General features: G+C 41.8%; 1 protein-coding gene across 1 annotated transcript in view; it reads right to left on the reverse strand.

Moving 5' to 3' along the window:
* The window catches only part of MRTFA (myocardin related transcription factor A), a 78437-nt gene that overhangs the window by 48944 nt on the left and 13586 nt on the right, over nucleotides 1–15907 (reverse strand). The gene's annotated exons all lie outside the window — the stretch shown is intronic.

A 15907-nucleotide genomic window follows, 5' to 3' on the forward strand; every position in this document is an offset into this window, starting at 1 on the left:
CAAATTTCAGTTGTGGAGAAATCTAAACTGATAATCTGGAAACCAGAGTTCTTCTGTGCATTTGCTCTGAGACCACACACAGGTAACAGCAGGCTACTTCTGTACAAGCACATACTCTCACCTCTTCCCTTAAATCCTTTCTCCCAACCTAGTGCAAATGACTAACTAAAGATAATCTGCAGCCCACAACCCACAACCCTCTCCTGCAAGCACTAAAGCTGCAGAATCTGTGCTTCTCTGGAGGCAGTTATTTCATCTGGAGATTATTTAATACATATCACAAATAGATGTCATATGGTTGACCAGTTCTGGTTATACATATTGCCCAGGCTGGTACTGGTACCGACTGAGGAAAAGCATGCTCCATCTGAAGAACAGCCCAGAGGTACTCTCACCAGTAAAGCTGGTGGCTATGTTGGGTTTGATCTCACACAGCATGAAGCACAAAAGGTGCAATGAAGTTTGAGGACAACAGGAAGGAAGGATATAAAGAAGAAAAAGAAGAAAAAGAGTTGTCCAATGAATATACAGACCTGAAAAAAGTACTCTGGTGTCTTCCCAGAAAAACAACCGAATCAAAAAGGTTAACAGCTTCCAGTGTCATCTTACAAATCACAGAATGGTTGGGAGGGACCTCTAAAGGTCACTTAGTCCAACTCCCTCTGCAGTAAGCAGGGGCATCCTCAGTCAGATCAGGTTGCCTAGAGCCCTGTCAAGCCTCATCTTGAATGTCTCCAGGGATGAGGCCTCAACCACCTCCCTGGGCAATTCGTTCCAGTGTTCCACCACCTTCATGGTAAAAAACTTGCTCCTAACATCCAATCTAAATCTACTCTTCTGTAATTTCAACCTATTGCCCTCCATCCCATCATTCCAGGCCTTTGCAAAGAGTCTCTCTTGGTCCTTCTTGTAGGCTCCCTTCAAGTACTCTTAGGTCTCCCCAGAGCCTTCTCTTCTCCAGGCTGAACAACCCCAGCTCCCTCAGCCTGTCTTCACAGGATAAGTGTTCCAATCCCCTGATCATTTTCATGGCCCTGAAGTGGACCTGCTCCATCAGGTCCATGATGCAACCTGAAGCAAAGACAGCCTCATGGACACTACAAAACTAAGAAGTCTCCTTTTCAGATTCGCACACACACTCACCCCAGTCAAGACAGAAATTTCCTGTCTCCAAATAGTCTGAGAGGCATCCAAGTCATTTTATCAAATAAGGCTGGAGTAAAAAGGGAAACAAAGTCTCTAATACTGAAGATCATAGCTGAGAAAAGTGTGCAATCAGAGTTTTTAAGTATGACTTTAATTCTGTCACAAGCTGCACTAGAGGAACCAAACAACCTAACCTATGTTTAAATGGCAAACTGAAAACTAATACACAGAATTTTGCACATTTACTACGTCATTATGCAAGATGGCATCAGTAACATTTCTGAGCACCTTCAGGAGTACTGCTCTTGCTTTGAAATTTTCAGCCTTGACTCAGAGAAGAATCCACACTCAGTTCAGGTTCAAACAAAATTCCCGTGGTTTAAAGAAATGCCTTTGGCCATAATAATATACAGCTCCACAATAGCTTTATTCCCAATTAACAATGTATACTCACCACTAACTCTCACCTTAAATTCAGGATTTGTAAAAGTCAAGTAAAGGTTCAGTTTCACAATGAACTTTGGCCAGTAAGGTCAAATTACTGCACAAATAGATGAGCCTGCTTTTGCATGAGCACTGGCAGTCGTGACACTGCAGAGAGCTGCCTCGGGAAGCTGACCTGGCAGGCCATAGGAGCGCTAACGCCAGCACGAAGGAGAAGAGAGAAAACCACACTCTCTAGATCTCCCCTTTCAGCAATGACATAAAACTGACATAGAATCAGGCCTCATACTCTGTGCAGACAGGTCCCATAATTAATAACCAAAGAAGAGCTATCCTATGCCAGACTCTGAGTCCTATGTTTTCTGGCAAGCAATGCACCATCTGGATGGTCGAAACAACAAGATTCAGCTACAGAGGTCAAAGACTGCTGTTACTTTGCTCTAAGCAGCTCACTACAGTGTATGAGGCCTGGGAAATGGGAGCCAGTTGCTCTACCCAACTGACTCACCAATGTCCTGGTATTGCCAAAACAGCCCTAAGATGTTGCTTGAGTTCTGATGAATAAAACCTCAAAAACTTAGGGAAGTGAGGCACCAAATAGCTACTGACATATGAAATACATTGCCAGTCCTGGCAATCTGAAGATATAACCAATCCTCTGCTGCTGTAATTGACAGCTCCAACTTGATGAAGATAGGAGCCTCTCAATGCATTATTGCAGAGCTGCAGACACACCTTTCCTTCTTCCTATGTAGCTTGGAAAGACAAACTCTTGATTGGCTCAATGGTAGACAGATAAATATTTGGCAAGACATGCTAAAATTTTGGCTACAATATCAAATTAATCCTACAGCATTGTTCTGTGTTCTGAAATTAGGAGCAAGTACTCAAAACAGAATAATATGTGGCTGAACACTACAAAAAGGACTTGGATAACGTCCTCCATGCTGTAAGAACACAAACTCCAAGGGGCCCAGGTCTTCAGCACATAAGCAAGCACTTGTGGGTTATCTCTTTGCAAAATAGAGATTTTGATAGGTGAGTCAAGACCAAGACACTATCAAGGCACTGTCTTGTGCAAAACAGTGACATCATTGCCAGATGTTGATGAGCAACAAAATAATTAAACCAAAGTTTGGTATATAGGATCCTGATAAGAGATCTGGAATCCTGGTCAATGATCACATGGATAGTGGACTGTAAGCCCAAGTAAGGTGTAACTCTGACAGTTACTTTGGAAATCAGCAAGGTAGATGGGAAGGTCTGTTTGATGGCAGAGGGATGATTTCCAACAGCTTCTGTTGCTTAACCACTCCAGAAAAGTAGGATCAACCCACAGCAATGCATGCCAACATTCAGAGTCTTGCACATCCTTCACCCTGGAACTGCTGGCAGGAAAGGTCACCTTTACCACCAGGACTTAGGTATTTGCCACAGATTTATGTTTTGGAAAACATCTGGCCCAGCTTTCATTACCTGTCCATGAGACCTCTATTGAAACTTACAGCCTTTGGCTTTCAAGTGTGAAATGAGGAAGGCTATGGCAATGTGTTCTTCCTCAAGATACTGCATTAATATTTATACCCTCATACAGAAATGAAAAGAAACATCAGGTACACATATGGCTTGCACAGACACTGCTGCTGGTCCTGAGGAATGGTGGGCACAGAATGCAACACTTGCATTTGGATGTCAATTATCATTACTTACAATTTTGAATTAATTTAATTCATTAATAACTTTCTCTTATTTTTCTACCCTCAAAACCAAGGCAGCACATAAGCAGCAGCTTTTTCAAATTCCCATTCTGTGCTAGAAGAGAAATATGGAAGAGTGAACCAGTTCCTGGTAAAATGCAAGCCCCACTGTAGATACTGGAACCTTTAAAGTCCAGAAGCACACAAAAATTTGCCTCAGAACTGCAAGGTGCTATAGCTTAAAGCTTGCTGCCACCAAAAGGATCCACTCCCACTTCACCTTCTCCTGCCCTTCTCCCAGCTATGCACTCTCTTAGCCCCCTTAATAGCAGTTCTGTCACTCATACAGTATCTTAATGAGCCAATTCAACCTACTAAGTATCATTACCAACAAGTGGGATGAACAGCACAGCTGGTAGCTGATGGCTGCTGAAGATTGCCGGGAAGTGAGAGAGGGGCTTCGCCAGTCTTGGCACAGGCTAGACTTTGGATCAGCTCAGCTGTAACACAAAACTGCATCACTAGGTTTATCCCCCAAATGAATGCATTCTTTAAGTTCAAATTAATGAACAGGCAGGAAATGCACTTACACCCCACACACATCTACTTACAATGTGCATATATTTTTTTCCACCTTGCACTTCTAGTCCTCCAAGAAGCTCAATGCAGGTTTTTGGTCTTTCTTCCCCCACTAATACTGTCCTCAGGCGACACCATGCCTGCAAGGATCTGCATGCACATAATTTAATGATGAAATACAATGTTCCCCTAAAAACTGTCAAGCAGCTGCAATATATGATCACTCAGGCAACGTGAGCAAGACCTCAGTTGAGATGTAAGCCAGAAGAACCCTCAGAAGGAGATATGAGCCCACTATATTTGAAGAGCTGTCTCTGGTGTTTCTAGCAAGCAGACAAAAGGTGGAAAAATAATAGAATGCTTCACCTACATCACTGTAAAGCTTTGATGTCTCATGACTCTATTCATTTTATACTTCAGAATAAACACAGTCTTCACACTGACACTTGTGTCACTTCTCCTCAGCTAAGGATCACATTTATGTAATGTGAGTTTGCTTTGGATATTCCCAGGATCCTGCCTCCCACCAACAGTGACCTTCAGGAAGAGGCATAAATGCCAAGCTGGGAGCACTGTACATTCTTACTTCTCCAGTTCTTAGGAAGAGCCTGAAGTTTGCATACTATTTTCAAGTAGCTGGTGACAGCTATCACTGCCAGTCAACATTCACAAAACTCCTAGACATAACAGGTAGCCAAAGGTAAACCACCATGCAGATGTAAAACAAGAAAAGGCAACAGCAGCAGGCATGCCTGGGAACCTGGACCTTTGTCATAGCTTTTGAACAGCTCTTCAGTCCCCCAACCCACTCTGGGATATACCACCACCCCCACTTTTGGCAAGTTGGCTGTCATTGAGCTGTAAATACTTCGAGTTGAAAGCATAAAAATAGCTACTGCACAGGCTGGAAAACCTATCAGATGATGTCAAGACGTGTTTTGAGCCCTCCCCTCCCCCTCACCACTTCCTTTCCTATGTCACTTTCTCATTACCTCACTGTCTCTAATTCTGAAAGTGCTTCTCTCTGCATCTTTCAGCTGCCGTAGTGAACTTTACACAGCGGCTAAAGCCAAATCACCCCCCCCAGCACATATATAAACTCTGCCACCCACCCCATTCCTTGGGATTCAGCCAAGATGTCAGTTTGTCTTTCCCTGAAAACATGCACATGAAATCCACGATCCCTATCTACAAAACACAGGAGTGAGAAGAATCAGTTCAGCCCACGGAATGCAGCGCTGATCTGCATTTGATTAGGGAGTGAGAAGAATCCGTTCAGCCCAAGGAATGCAGCACTGATCTGCATTTGATTAACTCCCTAGATAAGCCGTTTCCAACCAGCAAGGCAAGTCAACCTCTCAAGTGAGGTGTGGAGAGACAGCAGCAGCGATGCCCCATCCCCCTTTCCCTACGACTGAGTCATTCAGCTCTGCCTCTGCAGACCAGAGGAGGAAGAGGCAGAAGGAAACTGAAACCTTTGCTTTTCTCACCTCTGCCCTCCACAAACCAAGAACTCATTTGGGCAGTGTTGCTCACCAAAGGTCATCTGCAAGACGACTATGGCAGTATTGCTACAAGGACAGGAAAAAGAGGAAGGAAAAAGAGGAAGGGAAGCAGACATATTGGTTTGCTTATGGTTCATATCTCTCCTCCTCTCTCCCTCCAAGACCTGTTGTACTGAGGAAGCTGGGACTCTGGGGAACCTGATCGAGTTGAGAATGGGAGGTCCCTTCCAACGCAGACCACTCTATGATTCAGAGAAGGAAATGGTCCAGAAGTCTACCCTACTCAAGATCACACCAAAAGAGAAGCACTATGCAGCACATGCTCCCAATATTACTACACTGGAGTGTGACATCCTCTCAGAATGTGTTGTCTGCCCAGACACAGAAAGTAGAGCATTTGTTGCATTTTCTTTCTAAATCCATTGGCAATGGTTCTGTCAGTGCTGTTGTCTAGAAAGCTGAGCATGTTTCTTGACTACAAAACAGCACTGCCTAGGTAGAGACTTCTATCCAAGAGAAGAAATGCAACTAAGAGGTGGATTTCCCTAGCTAATGCAGTGAAAGGACTCTCTCCACAACAGACAATGGAACAGCAGAGAGCAGGAGGAAAGTGGAGAGATTATGAGAAAGAAGTTTTATAGCCAGTTGCCAAACAACTGCACATATGAGCTCAATAAAACCAAACAAGTAAATTAGAAGCACATATCAAAACACATTGCAGTTGGGTTTTTTTACCATTTTGTTAGATGCAAACACTGTTGCATGCATCTTTATAGTTCAAAGTTAATAGCCCTTCTTCAAATGACACCCTGTGCTGAGCCCTCAGAACGGGTTGTATGAACACTCTCGCTCTGTTCCAGGGCAAAGTTAGAAAGATTAGCTCGAATTACCTTTGCTAAGCCAACAATCTTCACAGTGAGATCTCACAGATCAAGTACAGCATCTCAAATGTGGAGTGGGTATCTGTAGTGGAGGGGATTTAGCGAGAGCTGCTCCAGCTGGAATTGCAACAGAAGTGGTTCAGCTATTACCTCTCTTGCTCTAAAATAATCACTTGAGATCAAAGGAAGTGAGAGTAACAGTTTCCTGCTCTCACCTAAGAGCGATAGTTTACCTCTTATAAAAGAATTAAAGGTTTCAAGCCAGAGACAGTCACAGAAGATTCAACAAAGTTAGAATTGTTCTCATCAGCCTACAGTTAGATCTAACCTACGGTTAGATCTGCTAATCCACCCACATGCACCTTAAATAACTTCAACCACTTCAGGGGGAGGCAGATGTGCTCACACATACAGATGTGTATTTCCCCACTACCACCACAGCAGAGAGGCAGGAACATCCAGAGGCTGCAAACAGCCTGACATGCAAGTATGTACTGAGCTCAGTGAAGAACACTAAGCACAGGAATCCAGAATTTTCAAAACATATCTTGCAGATATTCCAAGCTTTAATTTAAACCACTGTGAACAAATGACAATGAGAAATGCCAAAACATTTGGGTTTGCTCTTGAAAGTAGAAAAGAAAGTTCTGACTGACAGACCAAGGAGAACAGTGAGCAGGACAGAGCAGAAAAGGAGGAAAATCAAATTTGTCTTAAAACAGCAATTTCTTTTTAGGAGGGAATAACTGGGAAGGGACAAAAGAAAGATATCCTTGCTCTCCTGTTAAGGCATGTCTAAGAGTTTGAGAAGTTATGTCACTAATTCCTGTGGTTGTTGAGCAGAAGATACCCTGCACTTCTCCCTCCCACATCCTTTCAGCTCCTGGCAATAAAAAGTTTCTTCTCTGCTGCACAAAGGAGCTACCAGCAAACACCTGGACAATGCAGTCTATTTTAAAACCACTTAAACAAGCTGGGAAACAGCCAGGCTGCATTCGATGTTCATGCACTGTTTGTGAAAAGAAAAGATGAGCAAACTCTTCAGTTTCTTCTGTTACCAGCTCAATAGCTACTAGGTAAACTCTTCTGACAGCTTTGTGACTTTTACCCACAAAGTTACTGTTCCTCCTCCAGACACATCACTTGCATGGGCAGTAACAACATCACTGAGGTTCAATGTGGCAATTATCCTTGGTTAATCTGATACAGACTCCCAGAACCTGGATTTTCATTTAAATGCCCATTTACTCTTTATGGTTGCAGAAAACTGCTTCCCAGCTTGAAACCACTGTGCACTAATGGAGATAAAATTCTTTTTAAACAAGTCTCTTCCAACCTGGTTTATTCTATTCTATTTAAACCATAAACCACTTATTAATAGGGAACTAATGCTAAGAATTTTAGACATGTGGCCTTTTTGACTCTTAATTTCTACTCTAAAAATGGTTCAAGTTCTTTTTTCCACAGTCAGGCAGTAGTGCAGGCTTGGATGAGGTAAAATAGGAGAGGAAGTTTTATCATACTTCTAAGCCAAGCCAGTGATTAGTTGCCACTGAAAATGGTGGTCACGGATGCTTATCTCACCCCACAGTAAAAAACAGGATTATTAGAGACAGGAAATCATTTTGTCCTTGGAATGTAAAATTCAGTTCTTGCATTGCCAAAGACCTATAAATCACCTCCAATGTCAAATGCCTAAACTTCTCCTTTAGTGCCAAAACTCAGTTATTCCCTGGATAGAGGCCAATCTCAAGCTTTCATGGCAGCTTCAACAGCTGAATTTATGTTTCAAATATAAAATGGTATGGTATGTTCAAGTTGCAATCCTTAACTACATCATAAAATAAGACTAACAGTGTTAAGGTAGGCAACCATTTAATCTCATGGAATGGACTGCACTGGTCCTGGAAAGGGCTCCCAGGGTCTAGTATAGACTCCTTTCCCCTCTACTTGTGCAGACATGTCAGACCTTCAGTGCAACACAAAGTATGAATGTCAAGAGAGAGACAGCATAAGACTGCATTTGGGAAAGTTTTTAATCAGCATACTACTAAATTATTCAGGTTTTGATTAGCAGGAAAAATAGTCTGGGTATGCTAAGAAGTCCTTTAACAACTTCATGGGAGTCACTCACCTACAACTTCAGGAAGCTATGGTTTTGATGGGACCACCACTCCTTCTCCACAGACTGCATTTTCAAGTACATTGTATACTACATTAACCAAACTAAAGGTTTCTTCTCCTTGAAGCTGTTCAAGGCTATAACAAAAGACAGACTCTTGGTGTGAAATGTACAACTTCTCCCATTTTACACATCATTTGTACCTCTCCCTAGGGATTTGCTCACAACACTTGCAGGTACCAGACCAAAATGGAGTATTTTCCCCAAACAACCTGAATATAAACCCAAACTATTCAATGTAGTTCACAATAGATCCCATTTTCCAAGCATTTGAAAAGAACCATGTCTGGATGGCAAAAGCAGCTCACCAAAACCCAGGCTCAAGCAAGAATCAGTCATTTTTCACAGACAGAGCCATAAAGAGCTCCCTTCAGTGAACACTGGGGTGAGGTTACCTTGTTTTTCCTGTTTGGGGTCTCAGCATTACATTCACCCATACAAGGAATCGCCACAAAACATTAAGCTGTAGCTTTATCTCCCAGAGCTAGCCTGCACATTATCCATGTTCCAAGCCTCTGCCCCAAAGACCTTTCTAAATATGCAAGATTGCAATTTTTCAAGTGATGCTGCCCTCGTTGGCAAGAGACTTGGGAGAGGGGGAAAGCACAGTAAAATACTGCGTGTGGTTACCCAAAAGGGAGCACAAGGTGGAAGCAAAGTTACAGACCTCCTTTGCACAGAGCATGATGACTTTTAATTTTATCTCAAACTCAAGAGTTCTGGCAATCCCAGCTGTGAAAGCAAAGACAAGGCAAGTAACCAGAAGAGCACATCCTCTCCTGTTGCCCCAGCAACACTTGCTAAATCTTACGAGTTTTAGTCCCCACTTGTCTTAAAAAGCTTTGAAAGGCTGTACCCTAACTGCTTGTAACTGTGAAGATAACTCTACAGGGAGCATTATGTTCTGATTCAGGACTCAGATATCTGGTCTGGTTCCCTCCTCCTAAATCAATGAGCTCACCTGAAACAACATGCAGAGAAAATTCTCTTTGGTTGCTGTCTTTCATCAGCTGGCTGCCACCCATTTAATATCTTTTGTTGCTTCAGTGTGAGTTACCAGAACTCATCAAACACAACCTTGTATTTATGGTCTCTAAACAATTCAATTCTATAAAAAACCCTTTGGTTTGATGAACTGGGTTAAAGCAAGTGAGAGATTTACCATGTGACACAAAGGCTGTGTATCAGAACCTGAATTAGAAATCCTAGCATCCTTCCTTGGCTACTGAATGGGTTTTATAAATCCAGACCCAAGAGAGGGACCACTGGGCAGGAGCACATAAAAGCAAACAGGCTGATGATCTCATTGAACAGACAAACATGCAACTGAAAAATAGATGGGCTTTATATGCCTGCCAGTTCTTATGATCTGACAGGACTTGGCTGCTCACTCCCAATACATTGAACAGCTGGCTTAACAGAAGTCACTTACAAACAAACTCTTTAGAACAAAAACATTTTCAATAGTATAGACATTGGCATATGCTTGCTTTTGGCAACTATATTACAGTGAGTCCAGAATTTACCATAAATTCACAATTCTCTCCTACCAGAAAATATTTTTGCTTAAGTGAGACAGCTATTGGGCAGAACTGTCTTCAGGTTTGAGCTACAATGTGGAGAGACAGACATGACAGAAGAGAGGAGAGCTGTGGATGCTGTCTACCTTGACTTACTAAGGCTTTAGACACTGTCTCCTGCAACATCCTCATGAAGAAGTTGATGGCAGCATGAGTTAGATGAAGAAACAGTCAGGTGGACTGAAAACTACCTGAAGAGCCATGTCCAGAGGGTGTGCCAGCTAGGGGCTGAGTGGCTGCAAAACAGTTTGGCAGAAAAGTACTTGGGGATGCTGGGGGATGCACCAAGCTGAACATGAGCCACCAATGTGCTTTTGGGATAAGGAAGGCTAATGGTATCCTCACATGCATTAGAAGGAATGCTCCCATCAGATCAAGGGAGGTGATCCTCACTCAGCACTGGTGAGGCCACACATGGAGTCCTGTGTCCATTTCTGGGCCAGTACAGGGGAGACATGGAGATACTTTGGCCATGAAGAGTCACCATCCCTGAAGGTGTTCAAGAGGGGACTGCATGTGGCACTTGGTGCCATGGTCTAGTGATGAGGTCTGTGGTGACAGGTGGGACTCAATGATCTTTGAGGTCTCTTCCAACCTTGGTGATACTGTGACACTGTGATAATGGACTGAAGCATTAACTAAGGAGGCAGAAGACATTCAGAAATCTCAAATGTTTCTGTAGCATAATCATAATAAAAGTGAGATGGACTACTCACAAGAAAGTCCAATCATCCTATTTACATCCAAGCTAGCTAGAGCTACACAGCAGCTGCACTGAGCAGCTAACGATGAAAACCAAGAGTGAAGATCAGTACAGCCCCTTCCCCTCCCTTCCACTGATCATGACAAACCATTAGGTCAGTTCAAACTGTTTCCTGTTACTTCACCCTTGAGTCAAGCTTCTTCATTTCAGTCTCAGTCTCTTTATAGTAAACAGATTAGACCCTGAGAGACAAAAGCTGCTACATTTCTGTTTGGAACATCCTGAAGTTAAACACAAAAGCATGTGATGTGTAGATTGCCATTTACAGTAAATCCAACACTCTGTGAACACATCAGGGTTACTCTTTGAACTACAAGCACACTCTACAGTTAATTTGCAAAAGCACAACATGTTCAAGATAAGTCAGATTTATTCTGATAATGCTGCAGAAATGTCAGGGATTTCTGAATGTCTTCTGCCCTGGCAGTTAATGGGGTGTAGTTCCAGCAGGGCAGCCAAACATCTGGAAACTCTGCACAAGTCTTAGAAGATCTCTCATGGTCCAGATGGGAGGGGAGGAAGTGGACAGTCTGGGAACATATATATATGATGTATAGGAGTCATAGCAAAGTTTACAAGGAGATGCAATTATCTGTTGTTAGATCAAGCCTCTGGAAATGAAAGCTCCCAACACAATCTAGGTCCCTAGGTCTCCACAACCAATCCATGCTTCAAGCTTAAGTCTGATAACTCCCATTCCACAATGCTTATTCAGGATGTGCTTCAGCTATCAGCATCTTGAAACCATCATGTCAAAGGCATGAAATTATGCACAGTCATCCATTACACAAATTAGAGAGAACTGCTTAAGCATTAGATAATGCCAGAATTATATTAGGCCAGCCTCTCCCCACATCGTCCTCCCACACTTTTCTGTCTTCTGCCTCTTTTCTCCTCCTCCCCTAAATCAGTTACTCACCACTCTTCACTAAAGAACTAATTTTTTCCTCCTGCTCACTCTCCAAATTATTAGCTGCTCAAAACTCTAAATCAAGCTCTGCAATCTCCTGTCCTAATTAAGACACAGGAAAGAGTAGTTTGCATAAAAAACATTTTCAAGATCTAGTTTGAGCTTCTAGATTTTGCAGCAAAGTTTCCAGTCCTGCTTCAGGGCCAGAAGGTTAAACATTTCTCAATGACGCAGGCTCCCTTAGCAGGAGAGATGAGGAAGTGGTCCAAAGAAACTCATTCTTCCCAGGCACTAAATCAACAACCACAGCAAACAGAAAGTGCCTCTATCTGAGGAAAACTGGGAGGAGTGGAGCAGTCTCTTATTATAAGCAGTCACTTAGTTTGTCACCATAAAGCAAAAAAAAAAAGCACAATGCAAGGAGGAAAAGAAAATACAGCATAACAAAATGGAAGGAGAAAAAAGACAAAGCAAAAGCAAAACAAACAAACCAAAACACACAGCAGAAACAAAATTGTATGTAGTGCATTTAAAGTTAGGTGGAAATCAACATTTTAAACAAAAGTAAAAAAGTTTTAACTCCCTCAAACTTAAACTTCTGTAGAATACTGCACTACTCTGTAAAATTGCCATTCTTTCCTGGTCCATTTAGGTTGCCAGTGACCTTCTAGCTTAAACTTAAAGATGCTTTGAGCTTTAAATTGGCTGAATTTTTCCTACCTGAGAGACAAACATCACACACTACAGAGTTCCATGCACTCACATGCATGACTCTGGATTTTCAGGGTAAAATTAGCAGCAGAGGTTTCTCCATAAAGAGTCTACTAATCTGGATCTTGTTCTTGCTTAGGCTGAGGTAAGATGGGGTCACAGCAAAGGCATGCTGCAAAGTGTATTCTGTTTATTTCATCTTTTAGTGGATGAATCTTGAAGGCTCTAAGTCTTGGGAGTGTTTTCCAATAAATCAAGTTCAGGGTACTTTCTGAAGAGCTTAACCAAAAATCTGGGGAGTTGTACTTTTTAACTGATGGTACCTCAGAGTCAGACAGTAACTTTAAATAAACCAGAAGGGAGGTTGTAGACAGGCAGAGGTTGGTCTCTTCTCCCAGGCAGCCAGCACCAGAACAAAAGGACACAGTCTCAAGCTGTGCCAGGGGAAGTTTAGGCTGGAGGTTAGGAGGAAGTTCTACACAGAGAGAGTGATTGCCCATTGGAATGGGCTGCCCAAGGAGGTGGTGGAGTCACCATCACTGGAGGTGTTCAGGAGGAGAATTGATAGGGTGCTTCGTTGCATGGTTTAGTTGATTAGGTGGTGTTGGATGATAGGTTGGACACCATGACCTTGAAGGTCTCTTCCAACCTGGTTTATTCTATTCAGAACTACCCAACTTACTTTTAAAAAGCATATATTCAATGAGCTGACAGCAGTGAACCCCAAATCCAAATCTCAACTATTGAAAGACAAAGAAAACCAGCTTCAAGAAGAGTAGCAGCAGCAGAAAAATAATATATATATACACATATATTTTTAAAGCTCAGCAAGATCACTTATTACAGGCTGATCAAGCCAGCTTCTGCTTCACTGGAAGCTGCAACTTCGTTATTTGGGATACACTCACTTCTGAGAAAAAAAAACAATCAGGGCAAAGAAAAGTGGAAAAGACTACAAAGAACCATAAATGCATTTCTCAACCTGCTTCTCATACTGGATAATTAACAGATTCCTAACCTGCTGAGACTCCAATGCTGTATATAATGACTAGGAAATATCAACACTACTTAGAGGAGATGCTTCCAAACAAGCATCACAGTAGAAAGGCAAAAACAAGAAAGAGAAAGTATTCAGCAGGTCACATGAGCAGACACTATTATAGCACTTGCCTGTTTTTCTTAAAGCAGCTTCTTCTGCAGAAAAATATTTCACCTGCAATAAGGTTTCCCCCAGTTTAACTACAAAAAGCTATTTGGACTAAAAGACAGTGACACACATGCTCATTTAATATCGAAAATTAGAAGATTTTTAAAGAGAGAGATACATTCTGGGACAGCTTTCCAATAGGAGTTGCTGGTTAAGAGTGAAATCAAATATGTTCTCAGTGGTGCTGGATAAAATTCTGAAGGGGAGTGTATGACCTGATTGCTTGGAGCAGCAGGGGAGTGGGCTCTGTAATTCAAGGGTAATTCAAGTTCTGTTTCTTCATGGCTCCTTACCTACTAAAACAACACTGAGGTTAATCATGGAAGGGAGCTGTGCCAATGCAATTAATCTACTTTCCCATATTGATTCTGTTAGTCAAATTCTCTTAAAGAAATTGAGGGGAGAGGAGGGCAATATTTCTTCCATTAAGTTAAAGATTCTGGTTTTCACCTCCATAAAGCAGAGCTCACGTTTCCTTAGTTGCAAATGACCAGAAGTTCAGGCTGTCTCAGGACAACCACCTGAGGTTTTTCCACTTGCAAAGACATTTTGAAACAAGTGTCAGTCGCTTCTTGGAAGAGCCCTAAGGTTAGAACAGCAGAGGGTGCTGTAAGTCTGAAGTGAGGTGCATCAGCCCAGCAACAAGGACTACCCAGAGACAACACAAAGCAGTAGGTTACTCAGGTTTGGGAGCTTGGTTTGTCGTGGGGAATTGTGTTTGGGTTGTATAGTTTGGTTGGTTGGTATTGGGGGGGGGGGGGGGGGGTGTCTTTTGGTTTTGTGCTGCAGGAGTCATCTGAGAATGATGAAAGCAGATGGCAAAGATTTAAATACTAAAATGTATCAATGTCATTTTCCACATAACATCAAACAGTAACATCACAGACATTCCCAAAACCTCAACAGTTACCTATAATCCCTAGCATTGGCCTGAACAGCTCTAGGCATGTGTTAGAGACAGATTCATGTTGGAGCTTAGATATAAAAAAATTATCATATTTTAATGCCTATAATTAAAAGGTAGACTGGACAGGAATTCCATTATTGAAAGTAATAATAATCCTGAATCTAAACCCTAATGTAAACTTCTGCTATCACACAGGAATGGAACTTGAGCATTTTGTTAAACATTACTCATCTCAAATCTGGCAAACACTGGATAGCAAGGAGTAACCAGGTAACTGGAAGGCAGAACAGATGTGTGTCTGCACTGTATCCCTTCAGGCAAAGCATGCATGATGTAATCATCATACCAGTTTGGAGAGAGTCAGCACAACACATGTTCAGAACCTGAATTAGTGGCAGGCCACAGAGATGACTATGATTGGTCTGAGACACAAAGATAATAATGATCAGTCTGAGCTTATTTTAATTATCTTTTAAGCAGTTTTTACACAGTTATGCCTAAAAAAACCCAAGTAAGAGCTGATTTAAATATTTCCTTTTTGCTTCATTTTGCTCATACACTTGAACTATGTTCCTAAGGAAAAGTTGATTCATATTAATCATGCAAATGAACAGGTAACTTACAGAATATGATGAGAGCAATTAAACAGGACCCATTATACACAAGGCATTAATTTCACAGCAAGGAGCACTTTGATTGAAGCTACACCATATAAAACCTGTCATGAGTTTACATCTATTTTAAACTCTCATTTAGTTTTTAATGGTGTTTGGTGAATGATACAAAAAAAAACCCAGTATGATGATGACAATCTTGGTATGGAGACTGGAAACTGATTAAAATGCACATGCACACCCCAGAGTTATTTCTCCATAGTTACATTTTTAAGTAAGCTGGAGCCATAAGAAAGGTTAGAAAACAAAGTAATTGGTGAGTAATTGTTTCATGTCTACCACATCTTTACCAGCTTAGAACAAATGCAGCCTGTGTGACCTTGCAAGTTCATCTTAGTTCACAGAATGGATAAAGGCAAAAAAACTGCTTGGGTGGTTCTTTCATGCTCCCTCTTTCTCAACTTGTAGTGTAACACTTGCAGCATAAAATGAATTAAGAGTATTTTCAAAGCAGACAGAGGGAAAAAAAATCAATATTATGAGAAGGCAATTTAAGACTTCAACAAATACTGTAAGTCTGAACAGATTTCCAATAGTTTCTTGTTTAAATTGAGGGGGAAAGGAAGGGAAGACAGAAAGGAAGGGAAGACAGAAAGGAAGGGAAGACAGAAAGGAAGGGAAGACAGAAAGGAAGGGAAGACAGAAAAAAGGTACTGCTCAACTAAATGACTGTAATGAGTAATCTCTTTCTTTGTTTTGGTGTGGGGGTTTTTTTTGTTGT

Source organism: Melanerpes formicivorus, unplaced genomic scaffold (assembly GCF_026170545.1).
Source record: "Melanerpes formicivorus ecotype bairdi unplaced genomic scaffold, bMelFor1.0.p_v2 SCAF_8, whole genome shotgun sequence".
NCBI lineage: Eukaryota > Metazoa > Chordata > Aves > Piciformes > Picidae > Melanerpes > Melanerpes formicivorus.